Consider the following 16,206-nt stretch of genomic DNA (forward strand, 5'->3'; position numbering starts at 1 on the left):
TCTCCCATAAAGAGAGACTTGTTACAATACATTCTTTGTGTTCCTTGTGACCTAGGTGAAGCAATGAAGATGGAAAGCTTCATGCATCACCATCATAGCATAACCTAAACTTGAAGAAAGCTTTAACTATACCAAGCCTCAGTCCCAAGACCTCAAACACCTTCGAAGGTGGAGAGAGCTAGCAGGGAATGAGGGTAGGGAAGAGAAGAAGAAACATTTCATACGAGAAAGAGCTAGTTCCTCACTTATCATAACTCTTGTGGTAGCATACATAATAGCATAGTAATGAAGAAGAAATAGATGGAAAGCTCAAGCATTGAAGCATGGCTCTTGGATGGATTTGCACTCCATAGCCAAGAGTGTTGGTGTAGGCTCTCAACCTCTACTTGCTTGGAGAAGGAGAGGGAGCTCTTGCACTTTGCATAATACACAATGAGAGTGTTTGTGAGTGTGTGTGGGTGAGTATACCCCCTAAGCACCCCCCTAGCTTGCTTGGGTCGACCCCCCCTTGTAGCTCATGAGTGAAGCTCATTGGACCCCTCCAGGCCTAGCCAATCACAAGCAGGAGCCATTACAAGCAACATGGGTAGCCTTGGGACAAGTGTCCCCCTTTCCCCTTTGAGAGAGAGGACTTGATAAATGCAAAATCAATTAATTAAATATCCTAAATTATCATTGGACCCCTTGGGTGGCCAACCAATAGGCTTCAGGCACACCATGAGGGCAACATGGGAAGGAACTTGACAAGTGTCCTTGCTGCCTCTTCAAGCTGGGGCTTCCCTTGTGTGTGTGTGTGTGTGTGTGTGTGTGTGTGTGTGTGTGTGTGTGTGTGTGTGTGTGTTCTCTCTCATCCCCCCCCCCCCCCCCTTGTAGGCTCGCCCCCCTCCTTGTAGGGATATTTTTGACTTTGGATGAGCAAGCCCCTTAGTCATCAAGCATGACTAAGCACTTGAAGTAGGGGGTGTTCCCACAAGCATCTCAGGCAAGCTTCTCAAGGCACCTCAAGCACCTTAATCATGCACCAAGTCAAGCACCTCAAGCATGGAGCTAGTCAAGCACCTCAAGCATCTTAATCAAGCACCTCAAGCATGACAAGCACCTCAAGCACGACAAGCACCTCGAGCTTGGGCCGGGTTCCCACCTCAAGCTTAGCCCTAGCTTACCTAAGGTCAAAGGACTTTTACACACATTATTGGAGGTCTTCAATGAAGCTAACCCTAAGGTCTTATGCTCCATTGGTTAGCCTTGCTCTTGATAGACCATCTCCCATTTGGGCCCCTTTAATATTGGCCCCGTGTTGAGATAGATCTATAAGCACATATCTATATCTTAACACTTGTTCCCATTTATTCTCCCACATTAAGTGATCAATTTAATATGAGAAAATCATTTGGGTTGGTTAGATATTAGATTTTATGACACTCGGTATGAATTACGACTGGCCAAAGTAAGGCTAACATCAGCACATGATTGGCGAAGCACGGCTTTGAATACACCATATTCAATACAAGAACGGAAACAAGGTAACCTCTTTCAATTTTGTTTTTATCAAGTTGACTACCCTCATGGTTTATGCAGGGCGGCAACGTTGCCTAGCAGTAATGGTCAATCAGGCTATGACTGGTATTGCCATGAGCAAGACTCCGTGCAAGGGTGCTAATGAGCACGGCCTGTGTAGTCCAATGTTGGGTTACTACTTTCATACTATTTGCAGTTTTCCCTCGGTACCACATTTGATTTTAGGGACGACAAGATTGGTCGGCAGGTATGCTTAATGAGGTACGCAGTTGAGTGCTTAATGAGGTACGCAATTGATTGCTTAATGAGGTACGCAATTGATTTTTTTGTTTATTGTCATCAGCATAATTGGTTACACAATTCTGGCCGTATCTCTGCATAAGGTAATGTATGAGACTGGCATGAGGAACTTAGCATACATATTTTGATCATCGACCATGAATTGATGTAATAACAGCAGGGCAGACAATTGCTTATGAAGCAGTTGACCTTGATGGAGCATGTATCACCTCAAGTTTTGTTGCATACATTAATGCCAAGGGTTTATCTCAAGGAGACATGCATGGCCTCTTACTGGACTTGTTGAAGGAAGCAAGTTCCTCGGCATGGCCAACTCCTTGTCACTGTTTCTACATGCTGACGAAGGATGCTTACCACACATTACTGGTTAATTTCAATTGAAATTGCTCAACACGGTCGATTCTTTTTGTTATGATATCTACCGCCACATCCATTGGCTCTTAGCACAAACATATTCATGTGAAGCAAGGCTTCAATTTACGACTCTTACATTGAGATTTTTCTCGTTTGGGATATGCTATGAGCAAACACCTTGGGGGAATTTCTCCATATGCGTGCAGGATATTTCAGGCCAACTTTCTCTCGTGCAACGAGATGGTTTTGATCTACATTTGAGTGAGTTTTTCTTTCGACATCTCCAGACAACTGGTTACAGCAGGATGACCAGGTTAGACCATGTTCAGTATTGTTTATTTTTCCATGTTTATATATTTACATTGGAAACTACTGCTTTGTGTAAAGCAAATTTCTTTGACAATTTTACACAAAGCAAGGCTTCTCCCTTGTGCCAAGGTACTGCCCAATGACTTGGAATCACGGGCAGTGGCACACAAGTTTGAAAAACTAGCAAAATAGGGAATATCACCTCACAGAATCCCTATCAGTTTACACTGTGCAAGGCACTAATGATTTTGGCTCTCACGTTTGAGGCCATCACTCTCGCCAAGGGCTTAAAAATCTGTATGCAAGGCATGCTAACCAGGTGGCATGAATTCCACCGCTTCAGAGATTACACTTCCGCTATCACACCAGACACTCTATCACGGACAAACTAAGTTGGATTGTTTAAATTTTTGGTTGCTGTCAACGCACAATACCACTAAAAGGAACCTAATCTAGAACTTATTTCACAGGCAAGGTGCCATATTAAGTCACTTTTGTCAAGTCACAACCCCATACATGGTAAGTGGGTCAAGCTGTGGCTTGTGTGTTTTTTATTCCCTCTCTCGATGAAGAGCGTTATATAGGCAATTTGCTGCATGCTTACAGGATAAGCTGCAAGTTAGGCATAAGATGCATCAGAGCACACAGATTGGGCACAACATATACAAACTCGTCACTTAAGGAAAGTTCCTCAGCCCAGCATTCTCTCTCTCTCTCTCTCTCTCTCTCTCTCTCTCTCTCTCTCTCTCTCTCTCTCTCTCTCTTATTTCTCTCCATGAATAATGAAAACTTTCTACGCAGTTTTGATACATGTTTTGTTTGGGAGTCAGCATGAGCCAAGGTGCTCTAACTCTCAGTTAGAAATTGGGCAAGACGTCCTCTACATTAGTCTTCATCGTTTCGTCGATTCAACACTAATTGCCATAAGGGCTATGTGCCACACACGCTGGCTAAGAGTCATTGTCAGATCTCGGGTATGACCCAACTGTTGGCATTCCTTGGGGGATTGTTCTTAAGATCTCGGGTATGACCCAACTGTTGGCATTCCTTGGGGGATTGTTCTTAAGATCGTACATTTCTACCCACTGGACTACACAACGACGTTAATGGACAAGCAAGAGTCTTGTCATTATGGATATTATGGTGTCATTTTAGCACGACATAGTTTCAGTGCGACACTCGAGTCGAGTTTCTGATAACCATAAACTCAACTCAGATGATATCCACCACGGCACCAGCCACCTCCTTTCAACAAATTTTCACACTTCAACAATAATCGCAAGTATAACCCCAATAATTATCAGACACCGTGCACTCACAATTTCACACTTGCACGTGCTTTGACTGCTCCATGTAATACACCACCTCCATGCAATGTCTTTAATTCTGATCCACAACACCCTACATTTCGGCAACCACCTCACAATTTCGCACACCCATCTGCTGCACCCACCACTGCACCTCCCACAAACAATCATACTCGCATACTGTGCCATTGTTGTAATAGGATTGGCCATGTCATGGCCAATTTCCCTCTCAACTGCCAACGCCCCAATCATGTGGCCCAACTTCATCGTCTTGACACAAATCCAAAACTCTACAATGACTGGACCACCGATCCCCACCTGGCGATCTCAACTCTGCGATGCAACAAATAATCCTATTACTATACACTCTTTCTTGCGCATGAATGCTTCTATACACGATACGACATCTTCCCTTTTGCACAATGACAACATCACACATGATATTCTTTTTGAACGTCTTGCACACAAATTACATTTCACTAAAATAAAATCACCATTTAAAGTGAAGAGTGCATTCCAAGGCACAAAGTTTAATGGTATTTGCATAATTAATGACATTGAGATCGCTTTAGGTGCATACACCCAAAAACACAATTTTCTCGTTGTACCACTGCAATCCACAGACGTAATTTTAGGTATGCCTTTTCATCATGAGCATAACCCCAATATTGACTACGCGACGCACACAATGTACTTCAATTTTAACGGTCAACACATCATTCTCACCGACAACCCCAAACTTGAGACACGCCACTCCTTTCATACACACAAGTTAAACGTGCACTTAGGAAAGAAAACAAAGAGTAAATGGTATATGTGGCACAGGTTGAGGAAGAGCAACAACCCCCTCTCTCTCCTCAACAACAATAGTTTTTGCATGCATATGATGATTTTTTTGCTCAGGATCACCCACCTCACTTACCTCCCTCTCGAGGTGACATAGACCACAAAATAGAAATCATCCCTGGCAGTCAACCACCGCACCGTGCACCATACCGTCACAGTCCCATGCACCAACATGAGATTCAACAACAAGTCTTTGACCTCCTAGACAAAAGGACTTATTACACCTAGATCCTCTCCTTTTGGCGCTCCCCTCCTACTTGACCACAAAAAAAAGATAAATCGTTTAGGATGTACATTGACTATAGGGCTCTCAACAAGGTCACTGTGAAGGACCGCTATCCTATTCCCCGTGTAGATGACCTCCTAGATAAGTTGAAAGGTGCCTCTGTGTTTAGCAAGGTAGACCTCAAATATGGATATAATCAAATTTGTATGCACCCCAATGATATTTTTAAAACCGCATTTCACACACAGTTCGGGCATTATGAAGTTATTGTACTTCCCTTTGTCTCACCAATGCACTTGCAACATTCTCTCGCGTGATGAACAAAATATTTTTGGAGCACAGCATTTTATTATTGTCTTTTTTAATGATATTTTAATTTTCATTAAATCACAAAAAGAACATGAACAACATTTGCACACTGTCTTTGCACTTTTATGTGACCATGGTCTCTATGCTAACCCTAATAAGAGTCATTTCTTTTAGACAAAAATAGAGTACTTAGGTCACATCATCTTTAGTGATGGTATTCACCCAGACCCAAGAAGATAGAGACCATCCAAAATTGGCCAATCCCCAAGATCGTACACGAAGTTAGATTATTTTTAGGTCTCTCTGGCTTTTATCGTAAATTTGTAATGAATTACTCTCTCATTGCACTCCCTCTCACCTTTCTCACATGTAAGCATACGACTTTTTGTTGGGGCAACATTTAGCAAAAAGCATTTGACACACTCAAGTATTTTCTCACACATGCACCTGTTTTGAAATTGCCTGATTTCACACAACCTTTCTTTCTTGTAACCACTGATGCTAGTGGATGTGGAATAAGTGTTATGTTAATGCAAAATGACCACCCCATTGCATGTGAAAGTAGGAAGCTTAAGCCTAGTGAAGCCAACTACAGTGTATATGATAAGTAGCTCCTCGCAGTAGTTCATGCATTAGACATCTAGAAAAATTATCTTATGGGCTCTGAAATCCTCATTAAGACCGACTAACATGCTATCAAGCACCTCCTCTCTCAATCTCCTATCTCTGATAGGCACATTAAGTGGGCTGGCCTCATTCAAAGCTTTCACCCAATGATACAATACCAACCTGGCACATCCAATGTCGTAGCTGACGCCCTTAGTCATAGGCCAGTAGATGATGCACCACCCTCTACCCTTCACTCTTACATGTTTGCTCACATTCAAGCGATGTATCTTAATCATCATTCTGTTACTAAAATTCAATCTTTTGATGTTTACAATTGATGCTTATGAAACAGATATAGATTTTTCACATGCCTGGTCTGATTTGGTTGCCAATACTTATTTGCATGTCGGTGGCTATACTTTTACAAATAGTTTTGTCTTTTATCGTCAAAAGCTTTGTGTCACTGCACAGTTTAGAGAGCTTGCTATTCACGAAATGCATGCACCAAAGTATATGGGTCACCGTGGAATTCAAAGCACTCTCTATGCTTGCACTGACTACTTCTTTGGCCTGACATGAAGCACGATGTTGCACAATTTGTCTCACACTACATTGTTTGTCAACGTGTCAGGAGACACCATGGTAAAACTCATGGACTTCTTATGCCCCTGCCTAATCCAAAGGGCCCTTGGGAAGAGATTTCCATGGATTTTATCACAGGTTTTCCACCCACCTCTTCGCACAATGATATGATTTGGACTGTCGTAGATAGGTTTAGCAAGCAAGCATGTTTTATCTGTGTAAAAAGACTCTAACTGCACCTCAAGCTGCAAAAATGTGCTTGAATCTCATTTTTCCTCACCATGATTTTCCTAAAGTATTAATTTTTGTTTGTGATGGTCGATTTTGCAATCATTTTTGGTATGCACTGTGCACTAATCTAGGCTCCAAAATGGACTTCACATTTGCTTTCCACCTTAAAAGGGATGGCCAGACTAAAGCTACCAATAGTACTATCCTTGACCTCCTTAGGGCCTACACAATAGACAACGCATCAAATTGGGACCAACACCTTCCTCTCCTCCAATTTGCTTACAATAACACCCCACTCTGCCACAAACAAAGCTCCCTTCGAGATTTTCTATGGTAGGAAGTTGGTTGTCCCTATGACCACCATCACTAGTAATGTTCCTGCGGCCAACACCCATGCACAAGATCACGTCCGCATTTTGCAAGATGCCACCATAGCTATCCAAAAAAGCTCAAGCACACTATACCGCACAAGTTTTTCTTATTTGACAAGAGAATTTACCCTCCTAAACTCATTATCAAAGGATAAAAGGCTTCCCAAACCACCTTTCTTAACCTCATGTTGGTCATTCAACAAGGGGTACTTCATAAATCTTTAGCCAAAAAAACCGAACTCTTACTTTGTACTCCTATAATATACATTCATAGAGTTAGTAGTAGGCCTAACAATTGGGCCCATAAGGTAATCCTCTCCCAATTAGAACTTATCATGTTCTGCAATAGTAGCTCCCGAGATGCTTGTGAAGATATCCAACATTTGGTAAATTCTTTCTTTGCAAAAGGTTTTGAAAGGGCGAAATTGCTGGTATTTATACGACATACCTTACTTGGGTATAAATCCTCCCCCTTTACCTATGATCCTAACGACCTGTCTCTTAGTGTTGAGCACTAGGACGCCTAAGAGGGGGCCCTAGTGCCCCCTCTCAGGGCCGTATTGTAAGTTTGGATGGAGGGATATACACGTTGTGCCTAATCTCACTTGAATCTTCTACTTAGGGATTTTTGCACCCATGACTTACTTGGTCATAAAAACAACCCCCTAGCCTCTTTCTCTTTTGTGATTCTCACCCATTCCTTAGAAAAATAAATCCAACATTGGTCTCATGTGGAAGATATCATTGATTAAAGACCCTCCACTACCTTTTGCATGAATTACACTTCACCATTGCGGGCTTACTGCTCCCACTGCCCTGCGTTTCTTGTTAAAAGGGGGCTCCACCATACCTTTACTATGTACATGAGAGGCCATGGCCTTAAAAGAGGTGTCGTCTTTTGATGCGGTGCAAAATGAGACATACTACCTAAGAGTGGTAGTGCATGATATCAAGACTTTACAATTCTTTGAACAACTGCGGGGTCTCTACTCCTACATACACACCAAGTCGCCTATGGAGGGCTCTGCTTAGGTGTTTTTTTCAAACTCTCTTGAAGGCCCTTGATGGTATGTGCTTAGGGTGGACATCTATAACATGTGGGTTTCCTTTTAAACACCTACCTTCCACTATCTAACTTCTTCTCTAGTTGTTGGTTGTTATGGTGGTAGGTATAACATGATGAACCCTTGCTCTAAGTGCTCATGCATTCACCTTCTAGTCTATTTGTACTCAAACACCCCCTGTTGGATCTCTTGTGTACCTCAAAACCTTTTTAATTATAATGGTCTTGTGACCTTTTTTAAAGTTATTTCCACCAAGAAGAAGAAATATGTGTGATGGTGGTAGGTATAACATGATGAACCCTTGCTCTAAGTGCTCATGCATTCACCTTCTAGTCTATTTGTACTCAAACACCCCCTGTTGGATCTCTTGTGTACCTCAAAACCTTTTTAATTATAATGGTCTGGTGACCTTTTTTAAAGTTCTTTCCACCAAGAAGAAGAAAGATGGTGAAACTCTACTTTGGTGCAAGAAGTATTCTAACACAGAATCATGGCATCTTGTTGATAGTTTAAAATTTATATCATTTGTTCTAGAACAACAAATTGTGCCATCTAGATACATGCTATTAGCATCAACAAATGAATCAACAAAATCTCTAAAGGAGGATCAAAGCATCAATTATATGCAGTGCTTAGCTAAAATCAAAGACACAGTACCTTGCATCACATGTATACTTTCCAGCATGTTCGATGGAGTGGTGGTTTAGTTTTTTTTAAAGGAGCAAAATCAGTTAATTGAGGGCCTGGAAAGTAACACAGATGAATTTATAAACTTGGATCCATTCTTTTGGTGTGTGCGTCAATCAAATATTATCTGGAAAGTAACACAGATGAATTTATAAACTTGGATCCATTCTTTTGGTGTGTGCGTCAATCAAATATTATTTCCAACGATAATATTGTAGAGGGTGGAAATCAAGGGACTCAATCAACATAGGAGTTGGAGGGATTGGTGTACAGAGAGACTCAAGAAGCTTATGTCGGTGCAAAAAAACCAACATAGAGACAACAACAAGAGAAAGAGATGTGGGAGGAAAATGTTAATGAGCTAACTGTGGGTGTTATGATTGCTATGTTAGCATGAAATGATGAGAGTGGATGTCCGTTTTAGATAGCCAAAGTCATCAAGATCCATGAAGAAAATCAATTTATTCATTTGATTGATGTTCATGTACAAATCAGTTGGAGAAGATGCAATTACCAATAGGTACTACCCTGAGGCGATCAAGGTGACTAAGAAGAAGAAAAAGGAAAGTAGATTTAAACTTGGAGGATGTGGAAATTCTTGTTTACGGTTTCACCTTGAAGAAGTCTGGTCATCTTTGTCAACAAACCATAAAATTTATAATGGAAAAAGTTCAAGGATTGTAATTGAAAGTTGAGTTTTCAATTATAAGCTTTCTAGGATGTAATTGTTTTTTAGTGGAATGTTGTGTAATTTGTTCAAAAATATTTGCACTTTTTGTCTTAAAAAACTGTCTATATTGAATTTGGTACAAAAATTTGAAGTGTTTCTGGCAAATTGCTATGTATGTTCAAAATTTACAAGTGCTCGCACTCTTGGTAAACACAATTTTCATCAAGCACAAAGTCATGCTTGGATGGCGATTCACATGAAGATATTCCAACTGCAAGAGGAGGCTCCAACTTCTAAATCTAAGGAAGGACATAGATGAGCATGCGTCTGCTTGGAAATGTTGTATTGCTATTGAGAAGAATTTTTGAGGACGAGGAGGGGGTACTGCTACTAGATGATAGCACTACTAGAGGCTTGATTGGGCATCAAGTCTGCCCATTGGAGTGCATGCTCAGGGTTTCAAGTGTCAGGACAAGTCTTATGTGAGGCAACCATTAGAGAGCTAGCAATTTAAGGGATATCTACAAGCAAGGGCCTATATATAGAGAGGATGGGCGGAGATTAGCTAGGCTCCTTAAAGTGCTAGCTCCCTAAGGGTCTCCTCTTGTGGGACCCTTGTCCTGACATCGGGAGTAAGGGAACCCATGTCACAGTGGGACAAGAGTGTGTGCGCGCTCGTCAGCTAGTTCGACAATGAGAAGTACTCTCGTCGTACCCTCTATGGTTGGGTGGAGAGCCCAAGCTGTGTGTCTCTTGTGGTTTCAAGCTTCCGAAATTGATGCAAATTAGTGGAAGGACAATGTCTTGTTAATTTTGGAATGATCATCAATCATTAGGCATAATTACTTGTTGATGTAGATTCTTCTTTCTCTCTTAGTCGTAATCTTGGCTTGGAACATAAATTCCATTGAGACTGAACCCATTAAGGTTTTGGCTACCATCATCATTAAAATCTCAAACTGGAAGTGCTTTAAAGGGGATATATGCTGCTAATTAGGCATTGAGGATCTTGGGGTGATCTAGAAGGTTGGACGTTTGTAGGGGTGAGAAGTAGGCCACCTCCTCTCATTTAGTGACTGATATTGTTTGGTTGGTGACCTCAAGTTGATTCTCAACCATAGATGCCCTCTAAGCTCTCAAGTCATTTGGTAGCTACGCCACGAGACTCTACCTTGAAAACGTCCAATTACTTAGATGGCCGGCTATATGTGAACATGAATCAAGAAGCTAGGGCTTGGCTATAAAGCAAGGCGAGAGGACATTAATTCCTAAACGTGACTTCTCTGTGATGACGAAAATCGAGATGACGAGACTGAATTCGTGATGTTATGCGAGGCATTTGTCTGAGAGAAGTAAGGTCGCCAGTAGAGCCTCGCCATAGCCAGTGATATTGTCGCTCGAATGACCATATATTGTTCTCACGGCGGTCATCCGTGCTGTGTTTGCGATGGAAATGAATGGTCTCTAACCTCAAGGGGAGCCTTCTGTATGAAAGGGTTTTCCTGCGGTTGAATACGTATTTCATGGTGTATGCTGCGATTAGCTTTCTCTCGATTGTTGTTGATGCCTCTTCCCTAGGTTTTCACAAGCTTGCAATGTCTTGTCGATTTGCACGGTTTCGCTTTTCGTCTGTACTTTGGGCTGCTCGTTGCGTTGTTTCCTAGCTACTGTAGAAACCCGTTATCGTCATGATCTACTCCTGTGGTCTTGTTCTGACTGAATCGTTCAAGGAAAACATAAGTAGCGCAGCTGTAATGAATGAATATTATTCTAATTCTCTGTGTAGTGATTTAACGGCATTAATTTGCTAATTAGTACCTAATTAAATTAACTAGACGTTATTCTGTTGTACAACTTATGTTGTTATGCTGTTACATTCTCTTGTCGGCTTCTGTGAGGTTGGTTATTGGATGGCTAGTAACGGTTGCTGGAGATTCTTCGCCAGGCAATAGCTATCGGCGGTATTAAACTAAAAAGATAGTCTCTGCTTCTTATATCAAAGCGTTCTTCCTTGTGGCAAGCCTTAATCACTATGTAAGTCTCATTAGAGAATCTTGGTGCGATCACTTAAATCAAACAAGATTATGGACTTTACAATGATGGGGTGGCATGTCTTTTTGCTCGATCATTTCTTAGCTATGGCATATGCAACATCTCTTAGCCTTGCTAGCTTAGCCTTGTTAGCTTGTGACAATATTTATCCTAGTTTGTGTGGCATTATGCTTGAAATATCATCTCAGATATTTCTACCACTTTTGTGTCATCTCTTGTGTCATATGGCTCTTTTTATATAAGAGCACTATTTGTACATTTTTCAAATGTAATATATTACAGTGAAGTGTGTTCGTGCTTGCAATATCTTTATGCTCTTGAATAAACTTCTAATCGCAAACAAAATATGAATGCTTCATTTATGAAGTTGATGTGACGCCACCCCTTACAATGGTTGTATCCACATACAACATGTCTATCACTAGACTAAATACTTCCTTGCACTTATAGATAGAGTATTCTAGATTCATACGTCTAGCACTTCCAAAACATAGATGAGTAGACTCATACGTCTAGCACTTCCAAAACATATGTTTGAGGCATGATCACACTTTCTATCATTCATTTGTTAGAAAACGTGATACTTTTTGCTTTTTCATTCAAATTCATGGTTCCAAAGCAAAAAGTGATGGATATTCTAATGATCTTATCCTTGTTGATTTCCTTCAGCTACCTATTTTCAACCAAAATAATTAAAAGATATTCTTAATTTCAAAAAATAAATAGTAATTTAAAGTATTACAATGTAATGTGTTAGTTTATAGCAAATAAAACGTATTCAATGATGAAGTATATAGATTTGTGAAAGTATCGGTTGGACATGAAAACGATCAATACAACATTGTGTCTCAAGAGAGAGAGAGAAGAGGCAAGAAGAAAAATAAAGTGTTTTAACATTGTTTGACATTTAAAAAAAAGTACCAATGTAGACTGGGACAACTTTTTATTTTGACGAAAGGTGTAGTGACTTTACACTTTCGTATGCCTTCACTTTTCAATTTTTTATGTGTCTTTAACTCTGAACTCACTAGTTTCACATGCACATTGAAGATGATACAAAAGAAGTTTTATTTTTCTCTAAATTGGAGAGACCTTATCCTAAATAAAATCTCTTGGCATATATTTCAAGATAGAAGTAATCTCTTGGACCTTTGAATTCTTAGTTTAGAGTCGTTGACTACCCTGCAATATGCAAGCACATTTAAGTGGTTTTTCATCTAGTATAAGGGCTCCATACAAGTCCTACATCTTCCAAAATGTGGCCTTTACGAAGCCATTGAAATAAAGGTTTTGGCAAGAGATGCAGTTTCTCATGAGTGATATATCTTGTTCTTTATTTATGGTGTAGGGATTATTTATGCCCAATCTCAACACATCGGATTAAAATTTCATATGCATCCTACATTTCATAGTATGCTTCACAGCGTAGCCTTGAGCCGGTTGGAAAATCAAATCAACTCTTCGAAGGAAGAGGGAGAAGGAGACAACCCGCTTGATCTTTTTTTGAAAATAAAGTAAAAATACACAAATATTTTGAAGAAGAAATTTCTCTTTAAACTACGTAACAGGGAATTTTGTATGTCTGAAATCGATTTTTCTCGAACTCTTTACATATGAAAGATGTCACGTTTCAGTGAGTAATTGGGGATCCATGTTTATGAAGGAGGTCAAATTAGTGTTGGCTCGGAGAAGGTGCACGTGCCGAATAAAAGTATAATGTAGTATTAAGAAAGGTCTGTCACCAATTCTTAAAATGAAATTTTTGCACTCTATTTGAAAGAAAAATATCTAAACAATTATTATTGTTGGAAAACTCAGCTTACAATTGAACTTTTCATTTGTTCAACAAGGTGAAAATTCACTAGGGCCTTCATAAGGCTATGAGAATTTGATAATAAATTTTTAAAAGAAAAAATAATAAAGTGATTAATATTTTAAAATAATTGCTATCACAATAAAATATTATGTTTCTATGAAACATATAACACATAGAAACATATAACAATAAACTATTTAAACTATAATAAATTCAAAAAACATAAACAATAAAGTTTGAAAAATCAAGTGGAAGTATTGTAACAAATTGACAAAAAAAATTAAGGTGGAAGAACAAATTGACAAAAAAAATTAAGGTGGAAGAGGCTGAGCAAGATTGAGTGATCCAATATTCAATGGCCCTCTCTAAAGAGGTACTCAAATGTCCCTTTCACAAAGACTTCCAAAAAATATATGGAAAAAAAGATTTTTGCCATGTGGCACTAATCAACTAGCTTTATCAACTAACTTTATCCAATGGTTTACAATCGTACCAAAAATTCAATGTTTTACTAAGGACTCTTTACGTTGACCAATAATACATGTTCAAAAAACCCTCGTATTTTATTTGCGTCATTCAACACATACAAACAAGTGAGGGTCATGATGGCTTTCTAAAACAATAAGAAAGTGATAATCATTAAGTTGAGTTTAGTTAGAATCAATGTTCGGGAGAGGATTGCCTCTATTAAGCTTTGAGCCGGTTGTAAATTGAGACTGGTTGTAAATTGAGACTAGTCGGTTGCAACCATGGTAAAGAAAAGAACAATCGATGAAATATGTGAGAAAATAGATCAAAAATTGTATAAATTTTAAAATTTTTGTTAGTATTAGGGATTTGCTTCTTTGCGAGGAAGAAATTTGGGGCACTATCTCTTTGTAAGAAAATAGTTCAAAAATTGTAAAAATTTTAAAATTTTTGTCAGTATTTGTTATTTGCTTCTTTGCGAGGAACAAATTTGGTGCACCATCTCTTTTTAAAAGAGACTTTTTTGAACACTAATTAGAATTTAGCTACAGTATGCAAGAAAAACTCAAGCAGCGATGAAATCAAAATGAAAGTTGAAATAATATATAAAATTCAATAGAATTATGCAAAGTGAAACTTCACTTCAACATTCTAAAACAATAGAATGTAAGAAAAGTTTATAGACATTTTTGTGTATGTAGTCCAATAACACATGCATCAAAAACTTTAGAATATCCTTTGCATAAGGGGCATCCAACATATACAAACAAGTAAATGAATCACAATAAAAAAATGATAATATCATTAGGTTGAGTTTAGTTCGAATCAATGTTCGAGAGAGGATTGCCTCTACTTAGCTATGAGTTGGTTGAAAATTGAGACTAGTCGGTTGTAACCATGGTAAAGGGAAGAACAACCGGTGAAATATGTTAATCGTTTGAAAATTGTGCAACTTGTAAATTTTTTGTTATTATTTGTGATTTTTTTGTTTGCGAGGAGAAAATTCGGTGCATTGTCGTTTTATAGAATGTGTGTGTGTGTGTGTGTGTAGAATTCACTAGAATTATGCAAAGTGAAACTTCACTTTAGTATTCTTTAAAAACAAAAAAAAAAACTCACAACCGTGAGTGAATTATATTGATCATCTCAAAAAATTACAAAAACTTGTTATGCTCGTGTCAAGCCATGACACCATCTAGAGACCAAACTTGCATCATCTATCTAGGGAGGCACCCCTAACAAGAAGTTTGATACACAAGGTTAATTATCATGTTCTTCACTAATCTTTTGGTTCTATGATTTTCCCATTTCTTAAGCGTTTCGTTGACAACAAGGTACAGGTTACCCTAGACCAATCATCCGAGTTTTGCTTGCACACGAGCATCCAAATTAGCACTTTGCTTTCTTGTATAGTTTTTGCGAAGCTTGCCACCTCACGAACTCCAAACACATGGTGGTTCTTTGTTTGCCATACATTATGTAAAAAGCAAAACCTGATAATTTGAGTGCAGATAAGGAGGGCAACACTACCCAAGTTCTTACCTCCAAGGAGTAAATCAATCTTGAAAAAACCAATTTTTCATGTTCTTTGGATCCACTTGCGTATTTTTTTTGTAAGGCCTTTGATAGTTGGGCATTCCATAAAAAGGTGGGTCAGATCTTCACTAGACATCGTGCAGCCTAGGCATCGATCTGTCCCTATCCCTCTCCTGAATCTTCATCCCCGTCGGAAGAGCACCTCTAATTAGTTTCCATAGAAATACCTTCATGTGATGTGGAACCTTTGGCGTCTGGGTGTTCTCCATTGCTTGCTCCCACCTTTCCTTCGACCATTGTTTTTTCCATATCTTGTTAAGGGGGCTAGACCAATTCTTTTTTAGCATCATTATATGGTAGTTGCCTTTAGAATAGGGTTTTCATAAGAGGTTGCTTTCAGGCCATTTCCAAACATTCCAATCAAACTCCGAGTCATACATTGGCATCATTGCACTGTCAAGCTCTTTCATCACTTTGTTGACTAGCAAAACCTTTAAGCTATTAAGTTGGAATTGGGTTACCAGAGCTTCAGTGGTTTTTCAGCTCTTACTGTCCCTATCCTAGCAGTGTCCCAATCGATTCAGACCCTTAGTATTCAGTTTCTTGGCTGCTTCTGCCAATAGGGATTTTCGGTAGATCTACAAGTTTGGAAAGCCAGGGGGACTAATGTCAATGGAGTTCTTGAAGTATTTGGTTTCTTCCCTCCACTTTAGGACTCCTGTTGCTCTGTTGCATTTCCTTATCAATTCCCTTGAGTCGCCCCCCAGACTTAGGGTAGCCCTCGTCGGGACTAATAGTTTGTCATGAACCTCTACCTCTCTCCACTTTCCTCCTTTCGAACCAAGTTAAGTTGCTTCTAACATATCTCTGATCATGATAGCCCAAGTTTGATCTTGTTTAGCCAAGGAGACTACAAATTTGGCACAACAAGCTTCTGCATGGGCCATAGGG

This window comes from Adiantum capillus-veneris, chromosome 3 (genome assembly GCF_014529385.1).
Source record: "Adiantum capillus-veneris isolate H3 chromosome 3, ASM1452938v2, whole genome shotgun sequence".
Classification (NCBI taxonomy): Eukaryota; Viridiplantae; Streptophyta; class Polypodiopsida; order Polypodiales; family Pteridaceae; genus Adiantum; species Adiantum capillus-veneris.